The sequence below is a fragment of the Cebidichthys violaceus genome, unplaced genomic scaffold (assembly GCF_023349555.1).
Source record: "Cebidichthys violaceus isolate CVI_PGR_0920_01 unplaced genomic scaffold, fCebVio1.0.p SCAF_17, whole genome shotgun sequence".
In the NCBI taxonomy this organism is placed as follows: domain Eukaryota; kingdom Metazoa; phylum Chordata; class Actinopteri; order Perciformes; family Stichaeidae; genus Cebidichthys; species Cebidichthys violaceus.
In genome coordinates, this window is record NW_027176340.1 from 3,432,628 (window position 1) to 3,447,549 (window position 14,922).

Here is a 14,922-nt window from a genome sequence, read left to right on the forward strand (position 1 = left end):
AGAAGAAAATTACAAATGTATCGATTGTGCTTAAAACTTTTTAATTCCTGGTTAATACAACAATCAATTTACCTCTTATAAATATCTGATTAATGTTCAATATTTTAATCAATCATCTCTTAAAAACAAAACAAATGTAACCATATGATAGACCATATTCTAAGAGGCCTGATCAGATAAATACTGACATAAAAATTGGAAAGGATTGCTGTGACACATCATATAATCACTGTATGTCATAACAGCCCTTTCCCTGAATCCGTAGTTTTACTTCACTCTTATGACATTGACATAACCACATGTATTTTGCAAAAATCAGAGTGTATGCATTTGTGTTTGATATCTTAGACATCAATGACGTCTGACGAATCGCCCAGTCCCGCCTGTGTATGGTGTGTGGTGTGTGTGTGTGTGTGTGTGTGTGAGTGTGTGGTGTGTGTGTGTGTGTGTGTGTGTGTGGTGTGTGTGTGTGTGTGTCAACGTTCTTGAGTGAGTAACTCTTGTCCGTGGCTCGAGTGCTCTCGTGGTTGACGTGGCGAACACTTTGTCCAAACACAAAGTTTAATTCCGGTTTTATGTCGTCATCGAGTGCCTGTTGACTCCTCACTCAGTCGGCTTGTGAGGGGGGGGGGGGGGGGCAACACAGCCGAGTTGGGGGGGGGGGGGGGGGGGGGGGGGGGGGCAACACAGCCGAGTGCCGAACCTCAGCCGCTGCTGTGCGGCCGGAGAACACAGTGGGGGGGGGATAACCATAGACTGTATGAGGAAGGCAGTTTGCCCCACTGTTACAGCTTTGTACGAGTGATAGGCTATCAGCTAACGGAGTTATCAAACGCACGACTGCATCGCCGTGAGACACCGTTACTTTGTGTCTCTTTTTTTTTATAAGTGGACATCAACGTCACGATTACGCACGTTTTGTCAGGGAAAAAAAATATATATAAAAAAAATCCACGTGAGGCCTTAATAAACCTTTCCGCCTGTGAGACCCAGAGCAGAGACAAGAGCAGAGACGCACGTCTGCACGGATGTCTGTATAGATCAAAATGAGAGACGCGTCGGTGAAGAGTACATGTCTGATACACTCGCGGGTTTACACCGGGGCTTAGCCAATTGTGGGTTGTATTCATTCGAACAAACAGTGCAGCAGTGGGGGGGGTTTTTTTTTGCAGCAGACACACCTGGCGGAGTATCTGCACTCCACTGAGCGCACATTTTCTAGGTTGGTGAGAATTGACTATTGATGTCGTCGGGAACGGCACATCAGAAACACTGCAAACTACAGTCCCTTTGGGATTAAGCACAGTCTGAGTAACGGAGCACAAAAGGAAAAAGCTCTTGCTTAAGCTTAACTACATTTTAGCAGGTGGGGGTTTGGGTTTGGGGGGGGGGGGGGGGGGGGGGGGACCAAAGGCTTTACCAAGCAGCAGCAGCAGCAGCAGCCTGGATGCACCACTTAGTCAAGCAGAGGTAGACTGACAGTAGCATGTGAATGGCTGGTGATTGGGGTGCATAGTGATGGAGTGAGAGAATATGTTCACCAGAGGACCTACTAACGTTCATTTCCAACTGGTTTAATGCTACAAAAAAAATATTGCTGAAACCAACCGCTTCTGAAATTGATATTACTTACAGCCACTCGGGTAGAATCACAGGGCATATTGTCTAGCTTATTGGACTGGATGATTAATTGGAAATTAAATTCAAAAGGTGATTTTTCAGCTGCCGTTAGAAGTATTTCATCCTGGCGGAAATCGGATTAACAATTGGTTTTTGGACAACAGCAATTGTACATCGTGATACAGTTCACAAAACAAATCCCACAAAAAAAACTTTAATATATAATATTTGGTTCGTCTTAAAACAATAAGGAGTAAAACATTATTTACAATAAATCAGATTGCATCAACGGAGGTGTGGCAGATCTCCGGAGTTCTTGTAAAAAAAAAAAAAATCACCTCCATCTTCTCGCCCATTAAAACCTCAGTCAGGGCTTGTGTTTTGATCAACGTCCCTGAGGAGCATGTCCCCGTATCCTTGTATAATATGCTCCGGTACTTTATGCTCCATGCATACCCCCACCACGGCCTCATAGTCAGGGAGCTTTGCTTTAAAGTCAAGTGCTTCTCATACATGGAGGTCTACTGGGAGCAATCCTCCTCTCGATTCATTAACTCCAGGAGGCAGAGGCTCCTTCTGTCGGGCACCATGACAACATGGCATTGCTCTTTTCCCTCAGTCTTTGTCGGTGTGGTGTGGGGGGTGTGGTGTGTGTGTGTGTGTGGGGGGGGGGGGGGGGGGGGGGTGCACTGCCTTCCAAGCATCCAGCCAACTTTAGGTTGCAGGAATCGCAGGGGTTTAAAAAACATGTTTGAGACACACAAAAAAACGACTGTGTCTCTGTAAAGATTGTATTAACGGATCAATTATGCAAGAATAATGCACGATTGACGTGTTTATCTGAAAAGCTGAAGAAAAAAAAAAACACCTCATCAGTGCAATATTTAGCTACCGTATTTTACCAAAAAAAAAGAAAAAGTGAAGAGAATAATGCGATGGATCTAAAGCTACGGAATGGTGGGCGCGGCAGTGGATTTGAGGGTTATTGCAAAGTCTAAACAAACAGCCCTGGCAATCAAGAGCAGTGAGTTCACTAATCTTGTTTTGTATCCTCTATCCTCTAAAGTACTAATTAAGTTGGATCAACACAGCAATTGATTGAAAATGACACTTCATTCACTTCATTATGCGAGACATGAGTGGAACGATTGCTAATGATCACGGAAACCTCAGCGAAGTGGAATAAAACAAGTCAGACTGATGGGAAATATAATCCACGGCCATCAGACAATCGCAGGCGACAGCAGCTCGTCGGGATGGCTTCCGTCCAAACAGCATGACTGCTGCTGCTGCTGCTGCTGCTGCAGTATAGGAGCTCCATCGGCGCAACGCACAGAGCTCGGAGGAAGAGATGCAAAAAAAAAAAAAAAAAATCACTGGAGGTGTATTGCCTAATCGCTATATTATTCATTTGTGGAGGTAGACTAGCATAACATCTGAGGGGATTTGGGCTACAGCCGCATGGGCTCTTTACTGCATTTTTAATTCCCCAATTAAGCACAGTTTAGCATTTTTTTTTTTTTCTAACCAACATCAATAATTCTCCCCGTGGGCACAGCAAGAACATTTATTTCATTAGGGATGATTGCGTCATATCAGTCTGGAATGACATGAGAGGTAATTGAGAGAACTTGATGAAATGTCATAATGCAGTGAAAAAAAAAAAAAAAAAAAAATGAGTGTAGATTATCTTCAGGGCGTTAATCTATTTTTCCACATCTAATGCCATGACTTATTTGCTTTGCTTTTTCTTCTTTTCATTCTACACACTGTTAAGGGGATCAAGCGTAATGCGGTCTGGCAAAATGCACATTAAGGTTCTCCAACTGTTGTGCTGTAATTAAACTAGAACAATAATCAACACGGAGCGCAATCAAAAGCTAACTACAGCCTACGCTGGGCCCAACCGCGAGAGCGGACGATAAAGGAGGTCAGAGGAACACAACGGAGAAGTTGTGAAAAACCTGCAGAGATATAAAAGAAAAAAAAGAAAAGAAAAGGGGGGGAAATGATGCATAGCTCTGTTCCTGAGGAGTCTGATGGCGAGTATGATATCATCCCTCACACACACACACACACACTCACACACACACACACACACACACACACACACACACACACACACACACACACACACACACACACACAGCACGCCTTAAATATCACTTTTAATCAAATTTCGGAGTGCAGGTTTCGAGGCTACTCACAATGAGGTTCATAACCAAAGCACACTGGAAGGTGACGTGTGACGGAATGATACGAGCTCCCATTGCACCGTGCGTCTTATTCCTCAATGCGCTGGGCTAATGTGTAAAATACAAAAAAAAAAGGCAATCTTTCTCATCGTGGAGACTTTAATATCATTACGTAATAAGAAAAGAACTCAAACTACCCAACGTTTAAAGCGTTATACTATCAATTTATTATTTCAAAATAAAGAGTTTTGATCAGAGCAAAACTAAGGATTCTAGAAACTTTGTAAAGCCGTGGCTCCGCTGTATTTTGCTACGCTCGAATTTCTGAAGCGAAATTGTTCCACGGTCTTCAAAACGGCTCCCTCCAGCAGAGGTTTGTAGACGGTAGGCTACGCAGTGAAGGATGTGGGAGGTCTGTGAAACAATGGGTGATGTACGCTGGCGCTGTGTGTGTCTAAGCTCACTGAAATGAAGTCTGTTTTGCACCAGTAGCTTCTAGCTGCAGGCTAACCCTACTCTGTGTGTGTGCATTTCTTTTACACTCACTTGCACGGAGCAAATGCCCTTAATACCATTTAGCTGCTACGGCACGCTCGTCTGTCCCCCATTCACAGCCCTTAGCCACTAATTACCTTTCCAAAGCAATGGACATTTCTGTGTTCCCTCAATGCTTCCCCTTTCCTCAGTACAATCAGCCAGCTGCCTTCACTGGTAGGAATTGGTGCTCTGCACGGGTCTGAAACGAATGTCCAGAATCGACTAATGTCAGCCACTTCCCCCAACCCGATGTTTGGTCTTTCTTTCTTTCTTTTTTTCCTTTTTTTTTTTTTTTGGCCACCCTTCCTAATCTTTACGTTAAGAGATCCTATCTTCTCCAAATGACCAGCCTGCCTCTTGATAAAGAATCGCACAACTGCACACAAAAGCAAAAGCTGCATATTCCTCACAACGGTTCCAGAATGTTGGTAAGTATCACGTCAGCCTGCAGCTTCGACTGTTTCCATAATTATAGATGCTTCTCTGTCAGATAAAAGACATACGGGCCTCATAATTTAACTGAGCGAAAGGAACCGAGTCCGAAAACAAAACGGATTAGTTAGAAAATGTATCAGAACCAGTAATGAATGAGATTGGTTCCCGCTGGAGTCTGGACTTAAGTCTGGTCCCCCTCGTCAGAATGTGATGAATATGTGAAATTTAAATAAGCAATCAGGAACTAAAATCAAAGTTCTGCACATATCCAGTGGAAAAAAAAAGGCTACAATAAAGATGGATGGAAATGTAATGCAGGTTTGGTTTCCCGCTGTGTTTTTTATAGCAGTAGTGGCTACAATCATCATGAAAAAAATGTATACACTGTTGTGAAAAAAACAACATAAACCTTTCAGAGTTCTTTGCTCTCTTTTTGCATTTATTTATTTTTTTTTGCCTTAAACCATGGGACAAGCAGTGCCAAAGACAAAATATTCCATCGGTATAATAACTTTCAGAGCTGTGATTCACTTCCAAGAGGCAGAGGGACCGAGTTTGATATTTGCTATGGGCTGTTTCTGGACCTTGAAACCTGTAAATATAATTTAACTCGGCGCTCCTCCCTTCCTGCGCTCTTCCAGTGAGGTGCCCTCGATCAAAGCACATAACCTCTATTTCCCACCGGAGCTGCTCAACGGCCACACAGGGCTGTGTTTGCACCGGTGTTCACGCGCATTGCTGAATATGAAGCAGCGCTCCTGAAGAACATGATGTCTGCTTATCAGAACTGTTGCCCGCCAAAAAAAAGCACGTCCTGGTCTGTCTAACATGTAAAAAAAAGCAGGGGTGACCCCCGACTAAGAAATGACATAGTCAAATCTGATTGGTCATAATGTTGAATCAGGGTTTTTTCACCCTCTGTTTAAAGCTTCTCTATACTGGACTCAGAGCAGTAATATACCAGCAAACTGTTATTTGCTATGTAACGACACAGTCGGGTAATGTTTACCTGAGCATGAGAATGAAGTTGCTCTTCCTCAGAGTGCGTGGTAATCTGAGTTTCTCAGTGCTTTGTGTACATAGTGTGTGTTACAACTGATAACAGCGTCCCGGAAGCGTTAGCTGCTAGCGCCCGTTAGAGCTGCTAGCGCCCGTTAGCTGCTAGCGCCCGTTAGCTGCTAGCGCCCGTTAGCTGCTAGCGCCCGGTTAGACTGCTAGCGCCCGTTTAGCTGCTAGCGCCCGTTAGCTGCTATCGCCGTTAGCTCTCCATGTTGAGAGCCATGTGGAGGCAATAAATATGCTTTGAATTCCATATAGAGAACATTTAAGTTTTAGATAGATAGATAGATAGATAGATAGATAGATAGATAGATAGATAGATAGATAGATAGATAGATAGCAAAATGTTGGCCAAGATACATGTGACTATTGCTTAACTGTGTTTCAGAATAATGGACCACGCTGCTTGTTGTGTGGTGTATGTGTGTGTGTGTGTGTGTACACTATTAATATTATGAATAGCCTGACAATTATACCAAACAGGCTATATATCATGATTTAAGGGAGAAACCAAGCAATTCTAAGTCAAAATCAGACATTCAGCACCCCCATCTAGCCCAACTGAAACGATCCTTTGTTTCAGAACCACATTTTTACAGCCACTGCAATGATTTGACCGTAAGATTGGCAATTGAATCGGGCACCTTCGATCGAATTGTCGATTATTCGGGCTAAGCCCTATAACAAAAGCATCCTACATTTGAACAAAAAGGGGATTTATAATGCAGAAGAAGCTTTTTCTCATTGACTTTCTTTCCTCTGTGGCATCTAAATATTGAATATATAAGTAAATTGATACAAAACTAGTTTACTGCAAAACACGGCATGTTGGTAGCCTTTAGAGTGTATATTTAAAAGTGATAATTGATGTTTGTTTCATTTGTTTTTTGCAGACAACTTTCTAAAGCTTATAACCAAGCTGCTCCCTCTTAAAGAGATCAGTATTTACACATCAATGTGCCGTTTCCACTTGAAAAACACAACTTACCACCCAAATACACATATGCAATCACATACACCACTGTGAGAATATCTATCAGCATCTAAGTGCACTAAATGAATCATTCAACAGAGCGTACATCTGACTGTTCACTTTGGGCTGCCACTTCAGACCTTCTTTCCACTTTGTTAAGGCTGCGCGATTGAAGGAGGAGACGAGGCTAAATTCCTGTGGCATTAAAAGGATGCATATTATCAATAATAAAAGGGAATAATTAACACAACTAATCTAGCTAGGATTTCACAGCTAGGCCCTAATGTATTTCTTATAAAATACACTAAATACAAATGGTCTGCTGAAGACAGCTGCCAACTGTAAATGTGACATCCTATAGGTCACGATCGTCCTTCAGGCAACTTGTTTGAATTTTGCATTTTTAATCATCACTTGTAGAAGAGGAGTAGGGTTCACAACTAATTGCAAAGTTTGTTATTAAATTAAATGCACGTGAACTGACGGCCATGCATTTCAATCCACACAAACTGTGTGCCTGATCTGTAACCGGTAATAAAGGAAAATACGGCTGCAACATGAAGATCAATTCGCTTGTTTGTTTTTTTTCTTGTTTTCTGCTGAATTAGTGTAATTAGAGTTACTAAGGACTATGAAAACATATAGTACAGATACACAATTATGCGAATGCCAATTGATCCCTTCTGGCTCCAGCAAGTGAGGAGGAAATAGTGGTTTCTGCGAAAATGGTTCGACAAAAACAGTCAAATGATGTGCAAGACGCCGCCGAGGTGAACGGGTCAAAGAAATGCATTTCCCCTCCAACTGAGGTCTCTGGTCTGCGCACAAATGAGAGCTCACCTGAATAGACCAATAGGGGTCACCGGCTGCCCTCCTCTCCCTCATTACGCCAGAGGTCCCGACGTGTCGGTCTTCAGCATCGTGAGGTTGGCCACCTGATGCAACTGTTGGGAGGCAGACACAGGAGGTAAGAAACGCCGCAGGAAGAGAAAAGTTTCAATTAGAACCTGAACAAATACTTTGACCGCTGTGTCCAACAATCTATTTAACATGGACATGGCAGACGTCAAAAGCTGGCAACAAAGTGACAGATTTATAAAAAGGGAAGGTTACAGATGTACATTCTTTAGCGTCCATCCCGGAAAGGAAAATGTGCCCTCGATGCAGCAGAACGTCAGTGTGAAGGTTGGGGGTGATGGATAAGTGTGTAATTGTGCCCAACTTTGACTCTGCACAACTGGGGTTCAGCCCCTCTCTCCTAGGGATGGGCCGTAACTCAATAGTATCGCTTCTGAAAAGTCAGCAGTATGTTGATGATGGATTGGATTAAAAACGTTGACACTTAACCATTCTGTGCTTGTCGTGTGCAGATTCGGGCAGGAATGATTTTTAAGAAGAAAATGTAACCGCGTCGGACAAAATCCATGTTTTTGAAAGAGCCATCCAACATGAATGGGTAGTAAATACACTTACATAGAACCGATTTAAAAAAAAAACCAACTATATATGCTCAAACTTGTAGATTACAGCTAAAGTACCTCTATACTTCAGTTTGATAGAAACTTTCAATCAAAGTGCCTCAAATCTCCTCCCAAATTGCAGCTGTTGCAGCTACTCTCAGGAGGGACTGTAGCCCCCAGTGCTGACAGTGATTGAAAAACACTTTTTTTTTTTTTTTTTTTTTTTTAAAAAAGGATAACTTTTGACTAGAGATATATATCTTGGCTTGGCTAGTAAACCAAATTTCTGCATTCCTGAACTTTCCTAGACTCCCAAACTGAACCGGTGCAAACCCGGGGGAGCACGAGTCCAGTGGCGACGGCGTGCAGGAAACGATCCTCTGCTCTCAGCCCAGATGACATCATTTTGACCCCACGCCTTAATTAATAGGCTGTAATGATCTTCACCACGCGGGATCAGCACCAAACAAGAGGAGCGTCTCCTTTGGCCCCTTATGACGCTTCTTGCTCTCTTACAAGCTACGATAAATCTAATTATTTTTTACAGCAGCTTCTGGGCTGAGAAGAGAAGAAAGAAAAAAAAAATGGAAATAGACTGGACGGTCAATATGTTCACAATATGAGCATGTAGGCCTTACTTGATTAATAGAAATCATTGGTGCAATTTCTTTTGAAAAATGATTGATGTAAATTCTCATCCAGGCAATTCGGTTTTGAGACGGTGGTTGAAAAAAAAAAAAAAAAGCCTCGAAACCCAGAATGTAATACGGCACTTAAAGTAACTACGGTCTAGTTTTGACAGATAATAATATTGTACGCAATTTAAGCAATAAAAATATTGATTTTTTCGAAAAGAAAATCAATTAGTTCTTTGGTCTAATTTTCTTTTTCGTAGATGCACTATTGCTCCGAAATAAAGCACAATTTTCTTTTTTTTTTTTTTTACTCCCAATTCCTCGATTTATCCGCGGACATAATGTAGAATAATCGACCGCTAAACTACTGGATAGCTGCAGCCCCTAGACGCGTGCACATTCTGATGTCACAATGGCTTGCCTCCTATGCTCTTATGTGGAAACTTCATTCCGGCAGACAATGCAGACTATGCATGTTATCAGGGGGTGTTTACAATCAGCCCTCTGTCTTCTGGGCACAAATGTCTCTTGAGCTTCTGAGGGCAAATTGCCCAAAAACAAATCAAACATTGTCAACAGAATTACAGCGAATGCTAGAGGCACAGAGTGTCCTTTAGCATTACACACACTCGCTGCAGCCCCAGCCTCGCAATAATCAAACTCATCGTGGGGAAAATGTGCTCCACAACCGGATGCGGCCTGTGCCACTGGGGAAGAAAATGTCTCCAGCAGAAGCCATTGTACAATCAGGTGCTCGAGCAAAAACAAGAGTGTTTTGTGTTGCTTCAAGGGGTCATAACCCACTGTCGCATTCAAAACCCAGAGATGTATCGGCCAATACTGGCTGCCTGCTGCTGGAAGGATGCAAAGAATTGGGTCGGCAGATTGTTTTCTGGGGGGAAAAAAAGAAAAGAAAAAAGGAAGGGGGGGGGGGGGGGGGGAAATGGCAGGAAAAAAAAAAGTCAAACAAGAGCAGAGATGACAATCTGCCAGAATCAAAATGAAGTAGTACCAGCAGAAATACTGTTTGTTTTTAATCCATTTAGATAATCATGTTGTATCACAACACGTTACCAAATTTTAAAAAAAAGGAAAAATTGTATTCAAACGGGTCGCACAAGATGCACTAAAAACTAACAAAACCAGTCTCTTCCCGTCTGTCTCGGCATCGAAAGACATCACTGGCAGAAGAGCCGCGCTCCACCAGAACCATTCCGCCGCCGTGATGCAGACGACGCATCCATAACGTAACGTTACCTACCAAAACCGATCCGGAGTGTGCGCGTTTTTAAAGGAGTCTCCAGACGACGACATCGACGGTTTCAAATCTCCACTCACGGTAACGTACGGTGGTGTGGTGTGTGTGTGTGTGTGTGTGTGTGTGTGTGTGTGGTGTGTGTGTGTGACAGAAGTTCCCTTCCCCTGCCGTAGAAGCTCATGCTACGCATCATGACAACTGAAGCCACGCCACGCTGGTTAGCGGTCTCATGAGGTTGGAAGGCGACTTCAGAAAGAAAACAGCCAGAAGTCCCCGGACTCCTGTACTTAAAAACTCCTTAAGACAGTCATGTTGTAGCTCATCAACATCTGCACACACACACACGCACACACACACCTCCAGCCACTTAAGACAAGCTCGGCTCTTACTAATAGTTGCATCATTACTGTGGATTAATTAAACTAAGCACTACATCAAGCCAAGTCTTTCCCCTGTACTTAAAGTCGATGCGTTGCCGTCTCCAACTGTGAGCCACTTGCACAGTGTTTTCCAAAGCCAAGTCATTGTTGCAGGGAGGTCACAAAACGGGCCAAAGTCATGAACGGCCTGCTTTGTCATCGCCGGACGTATATAATATATATATATATATATATACACATATATACACACACATCGCTTCACTGCGGGGAAAACGGCGGTTAACGTGAAGGTGTGAAACAAAGATGGAGGGGCGTTCTCTCCGCGGCAGACGACTCCTTTTGAAGGCAGGTTGTGAAACGGGAGGGCCTAGCGCCCGTCTTTGATCAGAGAGCATAGGAGACAGCACCATGTCAACAGTTTACTCTCATCCATGTCAGCTGTCCCCGGCGGGCAAAAAAAAAAAAAAAAAAAAAAAAAAAAAAGGATTAAGCCACGGCATCTGTCCGATAGAGCGGAGCAGACAGGCGACGCAGTCGGCGGCGGGCCTGAAGGAGACCGGGGGAGCTCTGCACGGCACTCAAACCACATCCAGACATTCTGAAATCCACCATTATGTAGGTAACCCGAGAGTTGAAATGGGATGCTCTATACACAGAGTTTTGGCCCAAAGGGTGTTTTGTTGTTTTTTTTACATTTAGACATTTTTTAAAGTTTTTTGAATCTGTGCGGTTTCTTAGGAAGCATGGTGGGGGGGGGGAAGAGGGGGGAAAAAAAGCTTCAAAAACACCTACAGAACAACAGCTCGTACAATGTCGAGGCATACAAAATCATTTTTCCTCTTTTCATTGCCCTGAGGGCAGTTAAATCATCTACACCAGCACGAAGCCACGCTGTTTGTTCCATAATATCAGCACTCGACAACAAGCTAAGAACCCCTGAGAGCACTTGAAAAACAGCAGCCTAACAACAACCCACAGGAACGTTTAACTTCCATTAGTCATCGGGGGCCCAGTTAAAATATCAATCTTACCAGCAACGCTGGCGTAAGGTGGGTGAAGGACGCGACGCCGGGAGGATTGTTTGGGGATGGGGAAAAAAAAAAAAAAAAAAAAAGCTATCAAATGCATCCGGCATTTACAGTCACTTACGCATCAAGTGCTGCTGTTGGGGTGTTTTAAAGGCGACGCGGTCTCCTCGAGCCTCACGCAGCTATACGCTCGCGGTAGTTATGACGCCGTTTCTTCTCTGCTGCGATTTTGTTTTCTACAGATTGCATATATTCGCGGATCGACGCGGTCGATTTCCAGACTCGTTAACCGCTGCCGTGGGACCGAAACACGGCGAATCGACAGAAAGCATATTCACATTGCTGTCCTAATTGTGTGGTACCACTCTGAGGGGGGGGGGGGGGAGAAAAAAAAACTCATTATTTACACTAAAATGGTGTTATTGCTTATTGTCAACAAACAGAGTCAGATGTGACAAACGTTTGATTCACAAATGTGATTCATGTGAAAATGAGAACTAATTGCGCAGTAAAAAAAAAATGCACTATTGCTATAGCCAAAGGCGTATGAAAAGATAAAAATAGAAAACACAACACTAGAAACAGACTCTAGGTCCTGTTATCTCATCAGGTCTAGCGGTTCTTATTTTGAATAATACATATTCGGGGGACAGGCAGGTTGTGCAGATCTCGGGCTCTTCTGCCGCTCCCCATAGACGGCTGTAGTTCCAGCTTCTCGTTGGTTTTTAAGATGACAACTATCTAAATATAAAGCAAGGAACCTCTTCTCTGTCCTTCCTTCCTTCCTTCCTTCCTTCCCTGCCTGTCCTTCCTCATCTCAGACCGCTCATCCGATCTACTTCACACTCGGTGGGGTGTATTGCTGGGGACCCCATGGAGTGCTTTTTATTATTTTTTTTTTTAATTTTGGTGGCATTTGGACACGTTCAATGTTATTAAACTTTAAATAAACAAGCACACTGTTCTCTGTGTAGCAGCGGGGGGGGGGGGGCGGAGCTTCAGGACCCCGAAGCTGCTCTCGCATTTCAAAAAAACAATCACAGCTCATTTTTGAATTTTATTTTATTATCTTGCATGAAAACAAGTGCTTTGGAGGGTGGGGTGGGGGGGGGGGGGGGGGGGGGGGGGGGTTGTACGTTTTTTTCTGGGTACAATGATTTCATATCTTAACATAAAACATTCGTAGTTGTTTGGGGCCCTTTTAGTGGGGGGGGGGGGGGGGGGGGCCCAGGCAGCTACATGCCTAAAGATAGAGACCGCCCCTGGTGTTATTCCAGGGAATCAGACAGCAGGCCTATTTCACTGCGGGTCGTCACCACTGTGTAACGGCAGGTGTGTTGCTGAGGAAGCACAGTGTTTGAGCGTCAAGTCGTGTTTGTGTGTGTGTGTGTGTGTGTGTGTGTGTGTGGTGTGTGTGTGTGTGTGAGTGTGTGTGTGTGTGTGTGCGCCCAAGCGCGCGGTTTCTTCCCCGCTCATGAACGGGCACAGTAAGGAATACATGAACAGTAATTAGGCCCGCACACAAGGAGTTGAGTCATCAGCGAATCTATTATTTCCACCCATCCACAGCGACAGGCTGCGGAGGCTAAAGCTGTCGATATTCTATATTTTGTTATTATCAACAAATCCCATGAAAGGACAAAAACCAATAAGGCATTAGTTCGTCTCTCAGTACCTCACAGGAGTTAATAGTGCATTTGTCGGGGACTATTTTCAGCTGCGCACGTGCGAGTGAGTAATTACCGAAGCAGGATGGCGGTGTGTTTGGGATCGCCTAAAAATAAACTGCAGCGCCCGTGTTAATGGTAACGGAGGAACAATAGCGTGGCTCCGATTCTGGTTCGGCACAGAGGAACACTCTTTAGTGGGATCCATTCATCGTTTTGGGATTTTTGGACCGTAAGAAGAAAAAAAAAATGTAAAATAGAATATCAACAGAATGAACCTTTCAGGACAATAGGATAAGGGTCACTGGTGTGATTCATCATCTCTCAATGGAATCAAAATCGGGATGAAATCATGTGAGGGATTGTGATACACAACTGCATTAATGAAATAGAAAACAACAAAGCATGTACCAACGCTGACACTTCTTCGTTCAATCAATCGATTGTCTTAATCAAACTTATGCATGTTAAACAGTCTGGATTACATTTTTCTTCAGAATTTGACTTTATTCTGAATTAAATGATAAATGACGTACTTTTCCTTTGTCATTTAATTCACGCTGCAGTACACATTTGCCGAAATAGCTCAGTTGGGAGAGCGTTAGACTGAGGATCTAAATGTCCCCGGTTCCAATCCCGGGTTTCGGCAGCTGGATGTTGTGATACGGGGCGACTAGCTCACTGAGCTAAGAGGGTTATCTGGGAACCGTAGGGGTCGACAGTTCGATCCTTGGCTGGGACGTGTTCTGAGTCGGAAAGTTAGTCCTTGAGCAAGACACTGTCCCCCTAGCGGCTCCCCGGGCGTCTGTCATGGGCAGCCCACTGCTCCCTGGTACAGGGATGGGTCAAATGCAGAGAGAGAATGCAGATTTCTCCCTTAACGGGATGAATATAGTATAATAAAATAAAAAAATTTAAAATTAAATAGACTTTTCCATTTGGTTATTTCATGTCGACTACAATAACATGAGCTATATTGTGATGTATATCGTAAACCGAGATATGAAACAACCTACATCGAGACAGAAGATATAGGATATACAAGATAATCATAGAATTGTGCCGTTTTACACACACACACACACACACACACACACACACACACACACACACACACCTCCTAAACCATAAACCGGCATCAACACTTGGCAGTGGAACAAATAAAAATCATTACTATTACTGAAAAGTCATTATCGCCATGATAGGATGAGTTTATCTAAGCTCGATAATCGAGGGAAAGAGAACTGGGCTCACTAGCGCTCAGCGATAAGGAGCGTTTGCTGACACTACTTCACTTGTCAACCTCCAGAAAAGAAACCAAAAAAAAACAAACAACTTCCCCGAAAGAGCGTGGACGTTATTAAGCATTTCACCAAAAATGTACGTTTGAACAAAGTCAATTATTTCCCCCGACTCATCGGTCAGCGTCGTTATCGTTGACATTTTCCTCCGGCGGCGGCCTGCTTCACACTCACACGGCTACGGACAGACAGAGGGAAGCACAACTCTGGTGCGTCACCCGTCACCCCCCCCCCCCCGTGCGCTCATCGTTTCCCTCAATTAGAGGCAGGGAGAGAAGGCATATCATTACGCTTACTAATTAGACAAACTGCAGCCCTAACAACTTTTACATTATTCCGTCTGAATTAGTACTGAGGAGAAGTAAGCTGTGTGG

The 14,922-nt window shown here is 43.7% G+C and overlaps 1 non-coding gene across 1 annotated transcript; it reads left to right on the forward strand.

Moving 5' to 3' along the window:
* The first annotated feature begins 13,822 nt into the window (after positions 1-13,822).
* On the forward strand, positions 13,823-13,896 carry trnal-gag (transfer RNA leucine (anticodon GAG)). Its single transcript has one exon. It is a non-coding gene; the product is annotated as a tRNA-Leu (tRNA).
* Positions 13,897-14,922: the final 1,026 nt, after the last annotated feature.